The sequence below is a fragment of the Procambarus clarkii genome, chromosome 14 (assembly GCF_040958095.1).
Source record: "Procambarus clarkii isolate CNS0578487 chromosome 14, FALCON_Pclarkii_2.0, whole genome shotgun sequence".
Taxonomy (NCBI): domain Eukaryota; kingdom Metazoa; phylum Arthropoda; class Malacostraca; order Decapoda; family Cambaridae; genus Procambarus; species Procambarus clarkii.
This window is the reverse complement of record NC_091163.1, coordinates 30,042,585-30,063,893: the sequence shown is the minus strand read 5'-3', so window position 1 is coordinate 30,063,893 and position 21,309 is coordinate 30,042,585. Positions and strand designations below refer to the sequence as shown.

The following is a 21,309-nucleotide window of genomic DNA, read 5'->3' as shown; positions in this document are numbered from 1 at the left end:
TTTGATTTAATTATTTTGTGTGACATTGCGTTGGAATTGAGCTATGTTGTTTACTGTAACATTCATTTCGTGAGTATAGTTTATTTGTTTATTTTTAACTGTTTTATTTAGTTTTTAACTGATTTTCTTATATTTCAGTGATGAACATCAGATCATTTGATGTTCCCAATTCTCCGATGGGAACATCAGATCATTTGGGAATGCATCGGACGAGGGAGTGGAGAATAGTAGGGAGGACGAAGAGATGGGAGTGGGGGATGGTGGGGAGAACGACGAGACAGGGGAGGGGTAATTATGGGGAGGACTAGGGGACGGGGGAGAGGGAATGGTAGGACCAGGGGAGTGGGAGATTGTGGGGAGGACGAGGGGAGTGTGATGGGAGAAATGGTTAGGAGGACGAGGGGGACGGAGGAGTGGGGGGATGGTGGGGTGGACAAAGAAACAGTGTAGGGGGGAATGGAGAGGAGGACTAGGGGACGGGGAAGGGGGTGAATGGTGGGGGAGGACTGGGAGACCGGGGAATGCACGTGTGGCTCAGCCACGCTCATGCGTAGCTGAGCCACAGCAACGCGTAGCCGGGTACATGTAGTATATATATATATATATATATATATATATATATATATATATATATATATATATATATATATATATATATATATATATATATATATATATATATATATATATATATATATATATATATGCAAACAAGCCTGAACAGTCTCCAGGCATATATGCAACTGAAAATTCACACCCCAGAAGTGACTAGAACCCATACTGCCAGAAGCACTCTGCAACTGATGTACAGGATCCCTTAACCACTCGACCATCACGACCGGACAAAAGAGGATAGTAGCCGAGGCTAATTCCCCATCCTCCCGCCGGCACTCTGATGGTAATCTTGGGCATGGTATTTTATCAAATCACCTCATTCTTTGGGGCACACGTGGGGAACACAAATGCAAACAAGCCTGAACGGTCTCCAGGACTATATGCAACTGAAAATTCACACCCCACAAGTGACTGGAACCCATACTGCCAGAAGCATCTCTGCAACTCATGTACAGGTTCCCTTAACCACTAGACCATCACGACCCGACAAAAGAGGATGGTAGTCCAGGCTAATTCCACATCTTATTTTGTTATTGAATTATATATATATATATATATATATATATATATATATATATATATATATATATATATATATATATATATATATATATATATATATGACAATGTCAGACCACGGAGGAAAAAGCGTCATCTACATATCTCCTGTACAAGACTGGTTTAAAGTCCAAAGGACATTTATCAAGCCAATTTTTTTTTATGAAAACTCAAAAAAGCATTAGTAAGTGCAGGACCTAAAGGAGACCCCATTGCTACTCCATCAATTTGTTTATAATATATAATATTAAACATAAAGACAGAGTCTTTAACCGCTAATTCTAACAATCGTCTGAATATTTTACTACAAAATCCAGACACTAAATTAGTGTCAGCAAATAACTGATTAACACAAATATCAATGGTTTCCAACAAAGGAATATTAGTAAAGAGTGATTCAACATCGAAACTGGCCATTATAGTTGGGAACTCAAAATTTAAAAAGGAAAGTTCCTTTACAAAATCCTGAGAATTTCTCACAGTAAATTCATTATGCGTTAATGGTTCTAATAATGGTTCTAATCTTTTTCCTCCGTGGTCTGACTTTGTCACATTTTTAAATCACGTGTTTATTTTCGTGATATATACATATATATATATATATATATATATATATATATATATATATATATATATATATATATATATATATATATATATATTTATATATATATATATATATATATATATATATATATATATATATATATATATAAAATATTTATGATCGATGTTCCCTTCGGGAATCTTAATTGTAAGTTGAATAGGCAAACCAGGGATATACTGAATATCTTGTTTCAGATTCTTTGCTTTAAAATGCATAACGTTTCGAATACTTCTCGTATTCATCATCAGATCTAAAAGAAAAAACAGAAATCACAATCAAATAACTGGTAAACAAAGAACTCATACTGAATACAATTACCTATCAAAGAAAGGAAAATGATTAAAAAACAAAACACTTAAGCTTACTTATAGTGATCAATACAAATAAAACTTATTAGCTGTCACATAGATAAAAGCTAATTCAAAAATCCATTAAACTACAAGAGGAATTTTATAACTACTAAAACAAACCATACTATTAAGCTTACGCGAAGTGCTCAACAGGAGTGAAACTTGATAGGTATCACATAGATACTAAACACTATTACAAATCTTCATATAATGACTACAAATCTACAAAAAATGTATATAAAATGCAAGCAGAATAAGCGACAATTATAAAGTACTTACCAAAATCTTATAAAAACTCAAATATTAAACAAATCTAAATACCAAAAAATGTATTATATATCTTAAATAAAAAGATTATAATAATGTACAATGTCAAGACATAAAATAAGTAAGAAAAGGCAAAGACATGGTAAACTAAACAAAATTATACTAAAATTAAACTGTCAGAATGAACTATATATCAAATTAAAAACCACCCTGATAAGATGGCTTTTAATTTTTCAAGGAGAATTTTGTCCCCCATTGAGAAAGAACTTCCCTCTCTTGGGTTAGACGTCGGCTTGATGTGTAAAAAAAACTAAATTTGTTATAATTTTTTTAGGTTTTGAGCAGTTATGTAATACATGGAAAACTTGCACCCTAAGGACTGGTACAAATTATAGTTGGACCAATATCATCAGTACTGTTTCTTCCTTAGCACATGAAGTCTTTAATGACTTCGCTAAATATAAATCTACATTCCCTCCATTTGATAAAAGGAAATTAGATTGTATTAATGGCTTAAAGAATGACAGGAGTATTTGTATTACTAGACCACATAACGGTAGGGGTATAGTGGTTTTGGACAAGTTAGATTATGTAAATGAGGTTGAAAGGTTGTTAGAAGACCCCTCTAAATTTAAGTTGGTTGATATAGACCCCTTTTCGTATATTTTGATATGTAAGGATAAACTAAATAGAGTTTTAAGAAGTCTGAAGGACTCTCTTTTTGATTATACAAAATTACTTGCAACTGGCTCTAAGCCAGGCATCTTATACGGGTTACCTAAAGTTCATAAAACAGGTATACCGATTCGTCCTATTTTATCAGCGATTGGCACTTTTAATTATAAACTGGCAAAGTTTCTGGTTCCATTATTAGAACCATTAACGCATAATGAATTTACTGTGAGAAATTCTCAGGATTTTGTAAAGGAACTTTCCTCTTTAAATTTTGAGTTCCCAACTATAATGGCCAGTTTCGATACTGAATCACTCTTTACTAATATTCCTTTGTTGGAAACCATTGATATTTGTGTTAATCAGTTATTTGCTGACACTAATTTAGTGTCTGGATTTTGTAGTAAAATATTCAGACGATTGTTAGAATTAGCGGTTAAAGACTCTGTCTTTATGTTTAATATTATATATTATAAACAAATTGATGGAGTAGCAATGGGGTCTCCTTTAGGTCCTGCACTTACTAATGCTTTTTTGAGTTTTCATAAAAAAAATTGGCTTGATAAATGTCCTTTGGACTTTAAACCAGTCTTGTACAGGAGATATGTAGATGACGCTTTTTTGTTATTTAAGGACCAATGTCATATTGAGAAATTTAAAACGATTCTTCGCGGCAGGGGATCGTATTCCAGGGACCATAGGATTAAGGACTTGCCCGAAACGCTACGCGTACTAGTGGCTGTACAAGAATGTAACAACTCTTGTATATATCTCAAAAAAAAAAAAAAAAAAAAAAAAAAAATTTAGAGAGTATCTTAATGCACAACATAGTAATATACGTTTCACTGCAGTGTGAAGTGGATAATTCATTGTCATTTCTTGATGTCAAAGTGAATAACTTTAATGGGTTCAACACTAATGTTTTTAGAAAACAAACTTTTACTGGTTTAGGTTTAAATTTTAATTCTTTTGTTCCTGATATTTTTAAGAAAATTGCAATTAAACCTCTACTGAATAGGGCCTTTGTTTTATGTTCAAATTGGAATAACTTTGATCAAGAAATTAATTTTCTTGTGAATTTTTTTTCAAATAATAGTTATCCTTTGCTTATGATTCATACCTTTATAAGGAATTTCTTAAATAAGAAGTTTCACCCATCGTGTAGGATTACTACAGTAGAAAGGGATATTAAATATATTTATTTACCATTTTATGGCGCTATTAGTTTTTCTGTAAGGAGTCGTTTGAGGAAACTGTTACAGCATTGTTATCCTCAAGTAGACTTTAGATTTATTTTTGTCAACACAAATACCATAGGCTCTTATTTTAAATTTAAAAATAAAATGCCTACCACCCTGTGCTCTAATGTCGTATATATGTATAATTGTTCCAGCTGAAATGCTGGATATATCGAGAGTTCCATTTGGAACTTTAAGATTAGGATACTTGAGCACCGGGGAGTATCTTTTAGGACTGGATTACCATTGTCTTAACCAGCATTTTCAGAGATTAGAAACCATTGTTATGAGATTAATCATTCTCTGCTGGAATCTGATTTTAAAATTCTGGACACTTGTATGAATGGCCAGTCAGATTTGAGAGTATGTATATATATATATATATATATATATATATATATATATATATATATATATATATATATATATATATATATATATATATATATATATATATATATATATATATGTCGTACCTAATAGCCAGAACGCACTTCTCAGCCTACTATTCAAGGCCCGATTTGCCTAATAAGCCAAGTTTTCATGAATTAATGTTTTTTCGTCTACCTAACCTACCTAACCTAACCTAACCTAGCTTTTTTTGGCTACCTAACCTAACCTTACCTATAAATATAGGTTAGGTTAGGTTAGGTAGGGTTGGTTAGGTTCGGTCATATATCTACGTTAATTTTAACTCCAATAAAAAAAATTGACCTCATACATAATGAAATGGGTAGCTTTATCATATCATAAGAAAAAAATTAGATAAAATATATTAATTCATGAAAACTTGGCTTATTAGGCAAATCGGGCCTTGCATAGTAGGCTGAAAAGTGCGTTCTGGCTACTAGGTACGACATATATATATATATATATATATATATATATAAATATATATATATATATATATATATATATATATATATATATATATGTCATACCTAGTAGCCAGAATGCACTTTTCGGTCTAGTATGCAAGGCCCGATTTGCCTAATAAGCCAAGTTTTCCTGAATTAATATATTTTCTCTATTTGTTTTCTTATGAAATAATAAAGCTACCCATTTCATTATGTATGAGGTCAATTTTGTTTTATTGGAGTTAAAATTAACGTAGATATATGACCGAACCTTGCCAACCCTACCTAACCTAACCTAACATATCTTTATTGGTTAGGTTAGGTTAGGTAGCCTAAAAAGTTAGGTTAGGTTAGGTGAGGTAGGTTAGGTTGCCGAAAAACAATTAATTCATGAAAACTGGGCTTATTAGGCAAATCGGGCCTTGCATAGTAGGCTGAGAAGTGCGTTCTGGCTACTAAGTACGACATATATATATATATATATATATATATATATATATATATATATATATATATATATATATATATATATATATATATATATATATAAATATATATATATATATATATATATATATATATATATATATATATATATATATATATATACATATTAGTATATTTTGGTAGCAGTCTTTCCTGTAGACATATATTATTAAATATGACCGAAAAAGTAAGATTAATAATTCTAACACGAATTTTCTCAATCTTTCGTACATTACGCTTCACTGTTGGAGGTAAATAAAAAATCACTTCTCCAAAATTCATTTTTATTTCTAGTCTGACGCGACACGGGCGCGCTTCGTAAAACTTATTACATTTTCAAAGACTTCACAAATACACAACTGATTAGAACTTACGTATCTCTGATTTTATATCTACATTTGAGTGAGGTGGGAGGGGTGATGTGGCATTAACACAAGACAGAACAAGAGGGGATATTAATAGGGTATTAAAAGTATCAACACAAGACAGAACAGAAACAATGGGTATTGAATAGAAGTGTTTGTAGAAAGCCTATTGGTCCATATTTCTTGATGCTTCTATATTGGAGCGGAGTCTTGAGGTGGGTAGAATATAGTTGTGCAATAATTGGCTGTTGATTGCTGGTGTTGACTTCTTGATGTGTAGTGCCTCGGAAACGTCAAGCCGCCTGCTATCGCTGTATCTATCGATGATTTCTGTGTTGTTTACTAGGATTTCTCTGGCGATGGTTTGGTTATAGGAAGAGATTATATGTTCCTTAATGGAGCCCTGTTGCTTATGCATCGTTAAACGCCTAGAAAGAGATGTTGTTGTCTTGCCTATATACTGGGTTTTTTGGAGCTTACAGTCCCCAAATGGGCATTTGAAGGCATAGACGACGTTAGTCTCTTTTAAAGCGTTCTGTTTTGTGTCTGGAGAGTTTCTCATGAGTAGGCTGGCCGTTTTTCTGGTTTTATAGTAAATCGTCAGTTGTATCCTCTGATTTTTGTCTGTAGGGATAACGTTTCTATTAACAATATCTTTCAGGACCCTTTCCTCCGTTTTATGAGCTGTGGAAAAGAAGTTCCTGTAAAATAGTCTAATAGGAGGTATAGGTGTTGTGTTGGTTGTCTCTTCAGAGGTTGCATGGCTTTTCACTTTCCTTCTTATGATGTCTTCGATGAAACCATTGGAGAAGCCGTTATTGACTAGGACCTGCCTTACCCTACAGAGTTCTTCGTCGACTTGCTTCCATTCTGAGCTGTGGCTGAGAGCACGGTCGACGTATGCGTTAACAACACTCCTCTTGTACCTGTCAGGGCAGTCGCTGTTGGCATTTAGGCACATTCCTATGTTTGTCTCCTTAGTGTAGACTGCAGTGTGGAAACCTCCGCCCTTTTCCATGACTGTTACATCTAGAAAAGGCAGCTTCCCATCCTTTTCCGTCTCGTAAGTGAAACGCAGCACGGAACTCTGCTCAAATGCCTCCTTCAGCTCCTGCAGATGTCTGACATCAGGTACCTGTGTAAAAATGTCGTCAACATACCTGCAGTATATATATATAAATATATATATATAAATATATATATATATATATATAAATATATATATATATATATATAAATATATGTATATATATATATATATATATATATATATATATATATATATATAAATATATATATATATATATATATATATATATATATATATATATATATATATATATATATATAAATATATATATATAAATATATATATATATTATTAAATATGACCGAAAAAGTAAGATTATACCCATTGTTTCGTGTTCTGTCTTGTGTTGAAAGTTTGTTTTCACCTCATCCAAAACTGTTGTAACATATCACCTCACCCAAATGCAGGTATAAAATCGAAGATGTTTAAACTCTATTCAGTTATAGTTGTGTGTGTGTAAACTAAAGTCTTTGAAAATGTAATAAGTTTTACGAAATGCGTTCAAGTGTCGCGTCAGACTAGAAATAAAAATTAATTTTTGATAATTGATTTTTCAGTTACCATCAACAGTGAAAAGAAATATAAGAAACATAGAGAAAATTCGTGTTAGAATTATTAATCTTACTTTTTCGGTCATATTTAATTATATGTCTACAGGAAAGAATGCTACCAATATATATATATATATATATATATATATATATATATATATATATATATATATATATATATATATATATATATATATATATATATATACATATATATATATATATATATATATATATATATATATATATATATATATATATATATATAAGCCTATACTTGCATAAACCACAAGTGAAGATAAACAATCTTTGGACAACACCCACCAGTGGGACTCGAACCCAGAAAGCACAACTACCTTCCAGTAGCTGGCATAACTAGTATGCTTTAACCCACTACGCCATCAGACCTTACAAAAGAAGTAGATAGTTCGAGATATATATCTCAAACATCTCTACCTCCCGAAGGCACCAGATGAGTGAGGGGTCAGTCTGCATTTTTCGTCAAGCCACTGTCAATGTGAGAGAACTCGTGTCCAGCTTATAAGCCTATACTTGCATAAACCACAAGTGAAGAAAAACAATCTTTGGACAACACCCACCAGTGGGACTCGAACCCAGAAAGCACAACTACCTTCCAGTAGCTGGCATAACTAGTATGCTTTAACCCACTACGCCATCAGACCTTACAAAAGAAGTAGATAGTTCGAGATATATATCTCAAACATCTCTACCTCCCGAAGGCACCAGATGAGTGAGGGGTCAGTCTGCATTTTTCGTCAAGCCACTGTCAATGTGAGAGAACTCGTGTCCAGCTTATAAGCCTATACTTGCATAAACCACAAGTGAAGATAAACAATCTTTGGACAACACCCACCAGTGGGACTCGAACCCAGAAAGCACAACTACCTTCCAGTAGCTGGCATAACTAGTATGCTTTAACCCACTACACCATCAGACCTTACAAAAGAAATAGATAGTTCAAGATATATATCTCAAACATCTCTACCTCCCGAAGGCACCAGATGAGTGAGGGGTCAGTCTGCATATAAGCCTATACTTGCATAAACCACAAGTGAAGATAAACAATCTTTGGACAACACCCACCAGTGGGACTCGAACCCAGAAAGCACAACTACCTTCCAGTAGCTGGCATAACTAGTATGCTTTAACCCACTACGCCATCAGACCTTACAAAAGAAGTAGATAGTTCGAGATATATATCTCAAACATCTCTACCTCCCGAAGGCACCAGATGAGTGAGGGGTCAGTCTGCATTTTTCGTCAAGCCACTGTCAATGTGAGAGAACTCGTGTCCAGCTTATAAGCCTATACTTGCATAAACCACAAGTGAAGATAAACAATCTTTGGACAACACCCACCAGTGGGACTCGAACCCAGAAAGCACAACTACCTTCCAGTAGCTGGCATAACTAGTATGCTTTAACCCACTACGCCATCAGACCTTACAAAAGAAGTAGATAGTTCGAGATATATATCTCAAACATCTCTACCTCCCGAAGGCACCAGATGAGTGAGGGGTCAGTCTGCATTTTTCGTCAAGCCACTGTCAATGTGAGAGAACTCGTGTCCAGCTTATAAGCCTATACTTGCATAAACCACAAGTGAAGATAAACAATCTTTGGACAACACCCACCAGTGGGACTCGAACCCAGAAAGCACAACTACCTTCCAGTAGCTGGCATAACTAGTATGCTTTAACCCACTACGCCATCAGACCTTACAAAAGAAGTAGATAGTTGTGGTTTATGCAAGTATAGGCTTATAAGCTGGACACGAGTTCTCTCACATTGACAGTGGCTTGACGAAAAATGCAGACTGACCCCTCACTCATCTGGTGCCTTCGGGAGGTAGAGATGTTTGAGATATATATCTCGAACTATCTACTTCTTTTGTAAGGTCTGATGGCGTAGTGGGTTAAAGCATACTAGTTATGCCAGCTACTGGAAGGTAGTTGTGCTTTCTGGGTTCGAGTCCCACTGGTGGGTGTTGTCCAAAGATTGTTTATCTTCACTTGTGGTTTATGCAAGTATAGGCTTATAAGCTGGACACGAGTTCTCTCACATTGACAGTGGCTTGACTAATTCGCAAGCACAATTAGGTGAGTACAATTAGGTGAGTACACACACACACTCACTCACTCACACACACACACACACACACACACACACACACACACACACACACACACACACACACACACACACACACACACACACGACTTTCAGTGGGAGGTTATATATGACTACTACTATAATTTTCTGTCCTCCAGTTGCTATGGTGCCTGATATGTAGTCACTGATACATATCAGGCACCATAGCAACTGGAGGACAGAAGATTATAGTAGTAGTCATATATAACCCCCCACCGAATGACAGAAGACCCAGACAGGAATATGATAGAGACAACTTGGCCACCATCTTAAGGTTATCATGAGATGATTTCGGGGCTTTTAGTGTCCCCGCGGCCCGGTCCTCGACCAGGCCTCCACCCCCAGGGAGCAGCCAGTGACAGCTGACTAACACCCAGGTACCTATTTTACTGCTAGGTAACAGGGACATAGGGTGAAAGAAACTCTGAACATTGTTTCTCGCCGGCGCCTGGGATCGGACCCAGGACCACAGGATCACAAGTCCAGCATGCTGTCCGCTCGGCCGACCGGCTCCCAAAAATCTTAGCGACCATAGATATAATAGAGAGAGCAGCTTCTGTGGCTAGCTGGAACGAATCCAGACTACTAATCATGGAAAACTTTAACCATAAGAAGATAGATTGAGGGAACAGGGACCCACATGGAGAGTTAAGCTGCTGGATGTAGCAACAAGAAACTTTCTAAGTCAACACGTCAAGGGACCGACAAGAATGAGAGGAAGGGATGAACCAGCCTTGCTTGATCTGATATTTATCCTAAATGAGTCGGATATAAGGGAAGTTAAGTTGGAAGCCCCCTTGGGAATGAGTGATCATAGTGTATTGAACTTTGAGTACCTGGTTGAGGTAGGAATTATCACCCCCAAAAAAGAACTGGGAACAAAGGACTGGCGTACCGAAAGGGAAACTATGAGGAGATGAATAAATTCCTATGGGATATACATTGGGACACAGAACTCGGAACCAAGTCCGTACAAGACATGATGGTATATGTCACCCAAAAATGTCAGGAGGCTGTAAGCAGGTTTGTCCCAGCCCGACAGGAAAAAACAGAGTAGCAAAGGAAGAATCCGTGGTTTAACAGGGAATGTATGAAAGCAAAGGAGCTGAACAAAAGGGCATGGAGAAACTTCCATAATAACAGAAAACCAGAAAGCAGAGAGATACCAGTAAACCAGGAACGAGTATGTTAGTGTGAGAAAAGCAGCTGAGAAAAGGTATGAAAATGATGTAGCTAATAAAGCCAAGACCGAACCATAGCTACTACACAGTCACATCAGGAGGAAGACAACAGTGAAGGAACAAGTGATGAAACTTAGGGTGGGCGAGGACAGGTACACAGAGAATGACAAAGAGGTGTGTGAAGAACTCAACAAAAGGTTCCAGGAGGTCTTTACAATAGAACAGGGTGAAGTCACGAAGGTAGGATAGGTGGCAGCAAACCAGGTGACCTTGGAAAGGTTCCAAATTACAAGAGATGAGGTCAAGAAGCACCTATTGGAGCTGGATGTGAGAAAAGCTGTTGGGCCAGACGGAATCTCACCATGGGTATTGAAAGAGTGTGCAGGAGCACTTTGCTTGCCACTCTCCATAGTGTACAGTAGGTCACTGGAAACGGGAGACCTACCAGAAATAAGGAAGACTGCTAATATAGTTCCAATATACAATAAGGGTGACAGATAAGAGGCACTGAACTACAGGCCAGTGTCCTTAACTTGTATACCATGCAAGGTGATGGAGAAGATTGTGAGAAAAAACCTAGTAACACAACTGGAGAGAAGAGACTTCGTGGCAACCCATCAACATGGGTTCAGGGAGGATAAATCTTGCCTTACAGGCTTGATAGAATTCTACGACCAGGTGACAAAGATTAAGCAAGAAAGAGAAGGATGGGCGGACTGCATTTTTTTGGACTTTCTGAAAGCCTTTGACACAGTGCCCCATAAAAGGTTGATGCATAAGATGGAAAAACAGGCAAGAGTAACTGGTATAGGGCGCTCCAGTGGATAAGGAAATACCTAAGCAATAGGAAGCAAAGAGTTACAGTGAGGGGTGAGACCTCAGAATGGCGTGAAGTCACCAGTTGAGACCCACAGGGCTCTGTGCTTGGACCTATCATGTTTCATTTATACGTAAATGATTTCCCAGAGGGTATAGACACATTCCGCTCAATGTTTGCTGACGACGCCAAAATTATGAGAAGGATTAAGACAGAGGAGGACAGCTTGAGGCTTACAGAAGACCTGGACAAGCTGCAGGAATGGTCGAACAAATGGCTGTTAGAGTTTAACACAAGCAAATGTAATGTAATGAAGACAGGGGGTAGGAAGCAGGAGGGCAGATACAAGGAATCATTTGGGAGATGAAATATTTCAAGTGTCAGAGAGAGAGAAAGACCTGGGGGTTGATATCACGCATGACCTGTCCCCTGAAGCTCATATCAAGAGGATATCATCAGCAGCATATGCCAGGTTGGCTAACACAAGAACGGCCTTTAGAAACTTGTGTAAGGAATCTTTCAGAACATTATATACCACATATGTCAGACCAATCCTGGAGTATGCGGCTCCAGCATGGAGTCCATATCTAGTCAAGCATAAGACTAAACTGGAAAAGGTTCAAAAGTTTGCCACAAGACTAGTACCCGAGCTGAGAGGTATGAGCTACGAGGAGAGACTACGGGAATTAAACCTCACTTCGTTGGAAGACAGAAGAGTTAGGGGGGGACAAGATCACCACATTGAAGATCCTCAAGGGAATCGACAGGGTTGATAAAGACTGACTGTTTAACACAAGGGGCACACGCACTAGGGGACACAGGTGGAAACTGATTGCCCAGATGAGCCACAGAGATATTAGAAAGAACTTTTTTAGTGTCAGAGTGGTTGACAAATGGAATGCATTAGGAAGTGATGTGGCGGAAGCTGACTCCATACACAGTTTCAAGTGTAGATATGATAGAGCCCAATAGGCTCAGGAACCTGTACACCTGTTCATTGACAGTTGAGAGGCAGGACCAAAGAGCCAGAGCTCAACCCCCGCAAGCACAACTAGGTGAGTACACACACACACACACACACACACATATACACACACACACACACACACACACACACACACACACACACACACACACACACACACACACACACACACACACACACACACACACACACACACACACACACACACACACACACACACACACACACACACACACACAGAAAACAAAAGACATAATAGCACTCACAGAAACAAAGCTTACGAAAACCATAACAAATGCAGTGTTTCCACAAAACTACTGTGTTGTTAGGAAAGAAAGAGAAGGAAATGGAGGTGGTGGTGTAGCTTTCCTGATGAGAAAAGGCTGGGGTTTTGAGGAGATGGTAATTCAAAGATGTGAAGGTTTCGGTGACTGCATAACAGGTACCATAGCAACTAGAGGACAAAATATTATAGTCATATATAACCCACCACCAAATGACCGCAGACTCAGACAGGAATATGATAGAAACAACACGGGCACCGTTAACATAATAGAGAGACCTGCTTCTTTCGCTAGCAGGAATGGATCAGGACTACTAATCATGAAACTCTTCAACCACGGGAAAATTGATTGGGAGAACAGAGACCCACATGGAGGACCAGATACATGGAGAGTTAAGCTGCTGGACGTGGCAACAAGAAACTTTCTAAGCCAACACATCAAGGGACCAACAAGAATGAGAGGGGAAGATGAACCAGCCTTGCTTGATCTGATATTTACTAAAAATGAGTGGGATATAGGGGAAGTTAAGTTGGAAGCACTCTAGGGAATGAGAGATCAGAGTGTATTGATCGTTGAGTACCTGGAAGAGCTAGGATTTATCACCCCACAAAAAGAACTAGGGAAAAAAAGGCTGGCATACCGAAAGGGAAATTATGAGGAGAGGAGAAGTTTCTTAAGGGACATACCATAGGACACAGACCTCAGAGCTATGTCTGTACAAAACATGATGAACTATGTCACCCAAACAGCCAAGGTGACTGTCAACATCCTTTAAAAGGTACATAAGCTTTGACAGGTACACAAAAGTACCTGCCTCCTGACACAAAAGTTTCAGGAGACAGGAAACAGGCCCGGCCCAAAAAGAAAAATCTAAGAGGCAAAAGAAGAATCCATGGTATAATAGGGCATGAATGGAAGCCACGGAACTGAACAAAAAGGCGTGAAGGAACTTCCGAAATAACAGAACACCAGAAAGTAGAGAGAGATACCAGAGAACCAGGAATGAGCATGTTAGTGTGAGAAGAGAAGCAGATAAAAATTATGAAAATGATATAGTAAGCAAAGCAAAGACCGAACCAAAGCTACTCCACAGTCACATCAGGAGGAAAACAACACTGAAAGAACAGGTAATGAAACTTAGAACAGGCAAGGACAGGTATACAGAGAATGACAAAGAGGTGTGTGAAGAAATCAACAAGAGGTTCCAGGAGGTCTTCGCAAAAGAACAAGGTGAGTATCCACAGCTATTGTTGCTGCCCTCTGCAGTTCATCTATACATGCCTTGTTGCTGTCCTCATACTCCTGCCTGGGCCTTCTACTGTTTGGTGGGGGATTGTAGAGTATCAAGATTACAATCTTCTTCCCATCCACTGTCAGAGTTCCATGTATGGAGCTCGTGCTTTCATTGGTACCCGGATTTTCCAACTCATCAAACTTCGATTTCCGCTTTATTAGGAGTGCCACTCCCCCTCCCTGTCTCTGTGTCCTTTCTTTTCTTATCACCTGTGTGTGCGTGTGTGTATGTGTGTGTGTGTGTGTGTGTGTGTGTGTGTGTGTGTGTGTGTGTGTGTGTGTGTGTGTGTGTGTATTCACCTAGTTGTGTTTGTGGGGGTTGAGCTTTGCTCCTTTGGCCCGCCTCTCAAATGTCAATCAACTGTTTACTAACTACTTTTTTTTCTCCACACCACTCACACACCCCAAGAAGCAGCCCGTGACAGCTGACTAATTCTCAGGTACCTATTTACTGCCAGGTAACAGGGGCATTTAGGGTGAAAGAAACTTGGTACATTTGTTTCTGCCTGGTGCGGGAATCGAACTCGCGCTACAGAATTACGAGGCCTGCGCGTTATCCACCAGGCTACCAGGCCCCACAAAACATTATTGCCAACAGCATTTGGTGTTCCCAGGCGTTCAGCCATCCAAGTACTAACCAAACCCAACGCTGCTTAACTTCGCTGATCGATGAGAAGCAGTGTTCTCGACGTGGTATGGCCGTTGGCGTGTGTGAGCGTGTTCGTGTGCGGAAAAAAGTTATTAAGTAGTTAGTAACAGTTGATTGACAGTTGAGAGGCGGGAACATGGAGCAGAGCTCAACTAGGTAAATACACAGACACACAAAGGCTTAATAACAAAACGGCTGTTTCGGCAGAGTAAATAATAATTTCGAAAACATTACAATTATTGCACTGGAAGCAAACAAGAACACACCTCTGAAAACACAGTAATCCCATAGTGGATACTGTCACGTTGTTTCCAATATTCAATCACATATTTACTAACTTTAATTCTCTGTTAGAAAAAGTTGTATCACAAAAAAAAAAAAATAACAGTGGTATGATACATTTAAATAACGCTACTGCATAATGAATATGTTTATTTACAAGGAATACCATAGTGAAAGAGCTGTAAGTCTGCGCAACACGTGTTGTAGGAATTATAGGCCTATGTAACACTTGGTGTGGGAGTTAAAGGTCTATGTAACACATGATGTAGGAGTTAAAGGCCTATGAAACAACACAAACATAAATGAAATGTTTAAGGACACAAAGTAAGAGTAATTTTTAGCAAATGTTTTAGCAAAATAAAAACAAATGTCTAAGGACATAAAATAAAAGCAAATGTTTAGGAACCCAACACAAACTAAAATGTTTAGGAACACAAAATAAAATAAAAGGTTTAGGAACAAAATAAAAGCAAATGTTTAGGAACACAAAATAAAATAAAAGGTTTAGGAACAAAAATAAAAGCAAATGTTTAGGAACACAAAATAAAAAAAAGGTTTAGGACCACAAAGTAAAAAAAAAACGTTTAGGAACGAAAAATGAAATAAAATGTTTAGGAACCCAAAACAAGAGAAGCCTCTTCACCACGACGTTAAAATACTGTTTACCTGATTCATACAATATACACATTCATATCCCCGGCTTCTCTAGCGTGCAATTTCCACATTGTATATTTTGCAGTCGAATGCGTTCCGTTAAATTTCGAGACCAATAATTCTGGCTGAATAAATTAAAAAAAAATGGGGGGAAAGGGGGAGGATATATAAAAGAAAGTAATGTGTATTTTTACCGCGTTTACATAGTGTAAAATAAAACGAACGTTTGGCCGAGAATTCATGTAAAGCATTTAACTGTAAACAAATCAGAAGAGCGGTAGTATATCCATGAATTTTATTGCTATGAACTGGGAAACGTTTCTAGAATACATATCCACAATACAAATCCTGATTACATATCCAGCAGACTCATTCAGTCATTTACGTGAAGAAGAAAACTAATTAGTTTTAGCACAGACAAAAAACGAGTGTGGACAGTTTGGACAGTAAATGCGATGCAACTCTCACATTTTTTGAACACCTTTGTGATCATATAAGCGCTCTAAATTAACTACAGAAAACAGCTAACTCCCAAATTGGTGATTTATTGAGCAGTAACTTGCCATTCCTGTGCAAATATAGTAGAGTAAAAAAAAAATATTTTTATTTGTAAAACATTAAATACAGCATAAAAGATAGTGAAACACCACAACCAAGCATAATCTCTAAACCACACATCAACATACACTATAACACAAAAAACAACACAGAACAATCACAGTAACAACACACAGGAAAGCATAGAATAACAAGGAACACAGACTGACAAAAATACAGATAACAATGCACACAGAATGACAAAAATACAGATAACAAGGTACACAGAGCAATATAACAAAATAGTGAGCAAAGAACAATAAAAATACATAGGATCATACCAAAAAAAAAAAAAAACAATAGCTGCACAACCCAGACGGGGCAAGGCAAAGGTGTCTGTAACGACAAAAGTGTACAAAGAAACACAATGAAACCAAAGGTAAAAACAAAAAATACATATAAACAACGGAAACAAAAGCAATAACACAGGCACCATGTGTCACACCACACAACAGCAGACATCCTACCACACAACCATAATACAGAACATACACACGACACACAACACAGGCGAAAAAAATTACACAAACAAAAACAACAGGCCTCTAAAGCCAAACGAAGATACAGTGGAACAAGTCCACGCAGGGGCGAAAAATACACACCCACACACTCACACTCACACACACAAGAATACGCACCTGTGCATGCAGGCACCGGGCAACCACAACATCACCCACCCACACACACACGAATAAGCACCAAGCAAACAAAGACAAACAAACAACAAACCCAACCACACGGACTACTCATACTTATCCGGGTATTCCTGCTCTGGAAAACGCAAGCAGTAAGCCTCCAAAACCAACAGCTCGTCGTCAGAGATCGGACGGCCAGGAGCCGCACAAGGCCGAGGCATTAAATTCGGTACCCCAGTGACAAAACCCCGCACCCGTGGAACCCACCAAACAGAAGAAGAGTCCCACGGGACAGGACGCACCAGGCAATCAAAGCCACACCTCATAGGACGAGTCCCATCATACATTTCCCCGGACAGGAAGATGATAGGGAAGGGCTTCTTCCTAGGAGGCTGCGCACGGGGCAGCACACCTGGCAGCAAACAATAGTTGGAATGAAGGACTATAGGAATGGTCGAACAAATGGTTGAGTTTAACCTGAGCAAATGTTATGTAATGAAGATAGGTGTAGGGAGCAGGAGGCCAGATACAAGATATCATCTGCGTGATGAAATTCTTCAAGAGTCAGAGAGAGAAAAAGACTTGGGGGTTGATATTACGCCAGACCCGTCCCCTGCAGCCCAAATCAAGAGGATAACATCAGCGGCATATGCCAGGCGGGGTAACATAAGAACGGCATTCAGAAAATTGTGTAAGAAATCATTCAGAACTTTATATAACACATATGTAAGGCCAATCTTGGAGTATGCAGCCCCAGCATGGAGTCCATATCTAGTCAAGAATAAGACTAAACAGGAAAAGGTTCAAAGGTTTGCCACCAGACCAGTACCCGAGCTGAGAGGTATGAGCTACGAGGAGAAACTACGGAAATTAAACCTCACTTTGCTGGAAGACAGAAGAGTTAGGGGGGGACATGATCACCACATTCAAGATTCTCAAGGGCATTGATAGGGTAGATAAAGGCAGGCTATTTAACACAAGGGACACATGCACTAGGGGACACAGGTCGAAACTGAGTGCCCAAATGAGCCACAGAGATATTAGAAAGACCCCTCTTTAGTGTCAGAGTGGTTGACAAATGGAATGGGTTAGGAAGTGATGTGGTGGAGGCTGACTCCATACACAGTTTCAAGTGTAGATATGATAGAGCCCAATAGGCTCAGGAACCTGTACACCTGTTGATTGACGGTTGAGAGGCGGGACCAAAGAGCCAGAGCTCAACCCGCGCAAGCACAATTACATGAGTACAAGGCCACACATCAGCATGCACACCAGGTCCCACGTCGGGCGCAACACAGAGCCCCAAGCAGGGGGAACCGTCAGACGCTCCATGTCCTACACCACTAGGAACAGAAGCTGAGGCCCCCCGACGCACAACCTTCGTTAACACCACCACAAGGTAGCGGTCACCAGGGCCAACCACCCAAGGTGGGAAGCCACCAGAAGAAAGCGCAGGATTCAACACAGAAGGCAGTAAGGGTCACCCGCAGCACCGCCATCGACATCTTCACATTCATCAGCCCATGCACGGGGAGGCAACTCATCCCTATCCTGACGAGAACGCTCAGGGACAGGCCGCTGATCGTCGGAGCTGTCAACCCCTGCATGTGTCGTTCGAGAAGACCCTTTGGCCGGCCGCCCCAAAGCTGAGGTAGCACGACCACACAAAGTCAGCCTCAACGACGCTGGGGATGAGGCTGCCACCCACCAAGGACAGCGGAACAAGAGAACAAACAGGCGGGGAGGGGGGGAGAGAGAAGGGACCTGCACAGGCGAGAGAGCCCACGTCGACGATGTCACGTCTGGAGGAGAAGAGGCCGGCACAGGTGTAGAATCCTAGGGAAGCGTAGAAGATGACTGCAGGGGGAGGGTCCGCACACACCACCGCCTCGTCACGAGTACCACCACACGTATCTACCGGCCCACCAGCCAATGAACCCGGGACCACCACCGGGCCAGCAGGCGGCGGGGAAAACTTCCCCACCCACTCCATCACAAGGCGACATAGCCTGCGCCACTAACGGAGGAGGGAAATCCTCTTCTCTAAATAAATTAACGGGAGCAGCCGCCACCCCAGTACAAGTGGCCGCCTGGTGCCCCTCAAGGCCACAACAAAAACATTGTCGAGGCTGCCCTGTGTAGAACGCCCACATAGTGTAGCCCATCAAGGTTACCGTGGAGGGAACAGAAGACTTGAGCCGCAGGCCGAGAGTTCGGGTCACACACGAGACTCCACACCACCTGACGAAAGAGACGGAGTTCATCCGGATGGAAACTACAGCCCCACACTGGTTAAAGTACCGTCGAAGCAAGGCCTCCGTGAACTCAAACGGCACACTATGCAGTGCTACATACGTTAAAGAACAGCACCGGTCAGAGATAGTGACGGTACCACCGTCCCCAGGGAGACGAAAGTGGAGCCCATCGTAACGGGAGACGAAGTCCTTATAGACCACAACGGAGTTAAACTTCACAAGTTCCCGATGGGTGATTAGCAGTTGGAGCCTGTACACATCTGCAACACGAACACGCAGCATATCCAACAGGACAATCTCAAGGGCCAGATAAGTAAGTAAGTAATTATCAAAAGAAGGCACCAAACCGGGAAGGCTATGTAGCACCATCAAATGCGCAGAATAATCAGAGGGCGCTAAATATCACCAAGGATGCCAATACGAGAACAAAAACACATAAGGCGAAAGATATCAAAAGTATCCGAGTCACCAAGAATTCTATTGAGGGACAGGTGACCGCGAGGGGCGGTCACCTGTCAAGACACACGCTCGTCCTGGAAGTCAGGACTTTCAAGAAGGACATGCAAGACCGTAAGAGGGACAATGCAACTAGGACAATAAGGAGCAGGGCGGCCCTCTATCAAGTAACCATGGGTTAAGCGAGTATGGCCAATACGCAACCTCGCCAGAGCTGTTTCCCATCGCCGGTAGGAGGACGGCCACGAGGAAACACAACATTTAAGAGTACACAGTTTGTTACCAGTAACAGACGACCAAGAAGCCTGCCAACGGGTAAAGACGGAGGAATGGATAACCGGGTAAAAGTCAGAAAATGGAACACCTTTACGAGAGATGGGACAAGAGCGGACAGCTTCCTTGGCGGCAGCATCCGAACGCTCATTTAAAGACACACCAATATGGCTGGGAACCCAACAAAACTCAACCGACTTAAATTTACTGTGAACAAGAAACAGCCAATGCTGGATCTCGACAACTACTGGATGAACCGGATTAAAGGACCCGAGAGCCATGAGGGCACTACGAGAATCAACAACAACTACAAAGGAAGACTGACAATGAGAAAGCAGGAGACGAAAAGCATAGAGAATAGCATAAAGCTCCGCTGTAAAGATGCTAGTCTCCGGAGGTAAGCGACACATATAAGTGCGATCAGGAAAAACAACAGAGTAGCTAACACCGTCCGCAGACTTAGACCCATCGGTGAAGACAGAAACGGAGCGGGAGTGAGAAGAAAAGTGCTCAAGGAAAAGGCGTTTTAGAACCGTAGGAGGGGTAAAAGCTTTAGTGATACGGGTCAAAGATGTACAAAACCGCGGAAGAGGGACTCTCCACAGGGGCAAAGAAGGAACAACACGAGGAGAAACAGTAGAAATACGAATGGAAAGAGAATCCTGTAGGCGAGATAACCGGACAGAAAGAGGGAGGTGGTGAAGAGGAACAGGAACCGCAGGAGGGGTAAAAGTTAAAGCACGACAGAGGTGAGAGGAAGGATGTTGTAAGGACCACGCAAGATAGCGAAGACAGTAGCGATCACGGCGGTCCTGGAGAGACCGGAAGCCAGTGTCAACATACAAGCTAAGGATGGGAGTCGAACGAAAGGCACCAGAACTGAGGCGCAACCCAGTATGGTGCAAAGCATCAAGACGGCGAAGAGTAGAAGGAGAAGCAGATGAGTAAGCAGGGCAACCATAATCGAGCTTAGACAGGACGAGAGAGGAATGTAAAGCAAGGAGTGTGCGCCTATCTGCCCCCCAAGAAGTATGGGACAAGACCCGAAGGAGGGTAAGGGCCTTAGCGCACTCAACACGGAGTAAATGATATGGGGAGACCAAGACAAATGAGTGTCAAGG

At 40.2% G+C, this 21,309-nt stretch overlaps 1 pseudogene; it reads right to left on the bottom strand.

Moving 5' to 3' along the window:
- Nucleotides 1-14,976: 14,976 nt before the first annotated feature.
- LOC123773139 (5S ribosomal RNA) lies at nt 14,977-15,094 on the bottom strand (annotated as a pseudogene).
- Nucleotides 15,095-21,309: the final 6,215 nt, after the last annotated feature.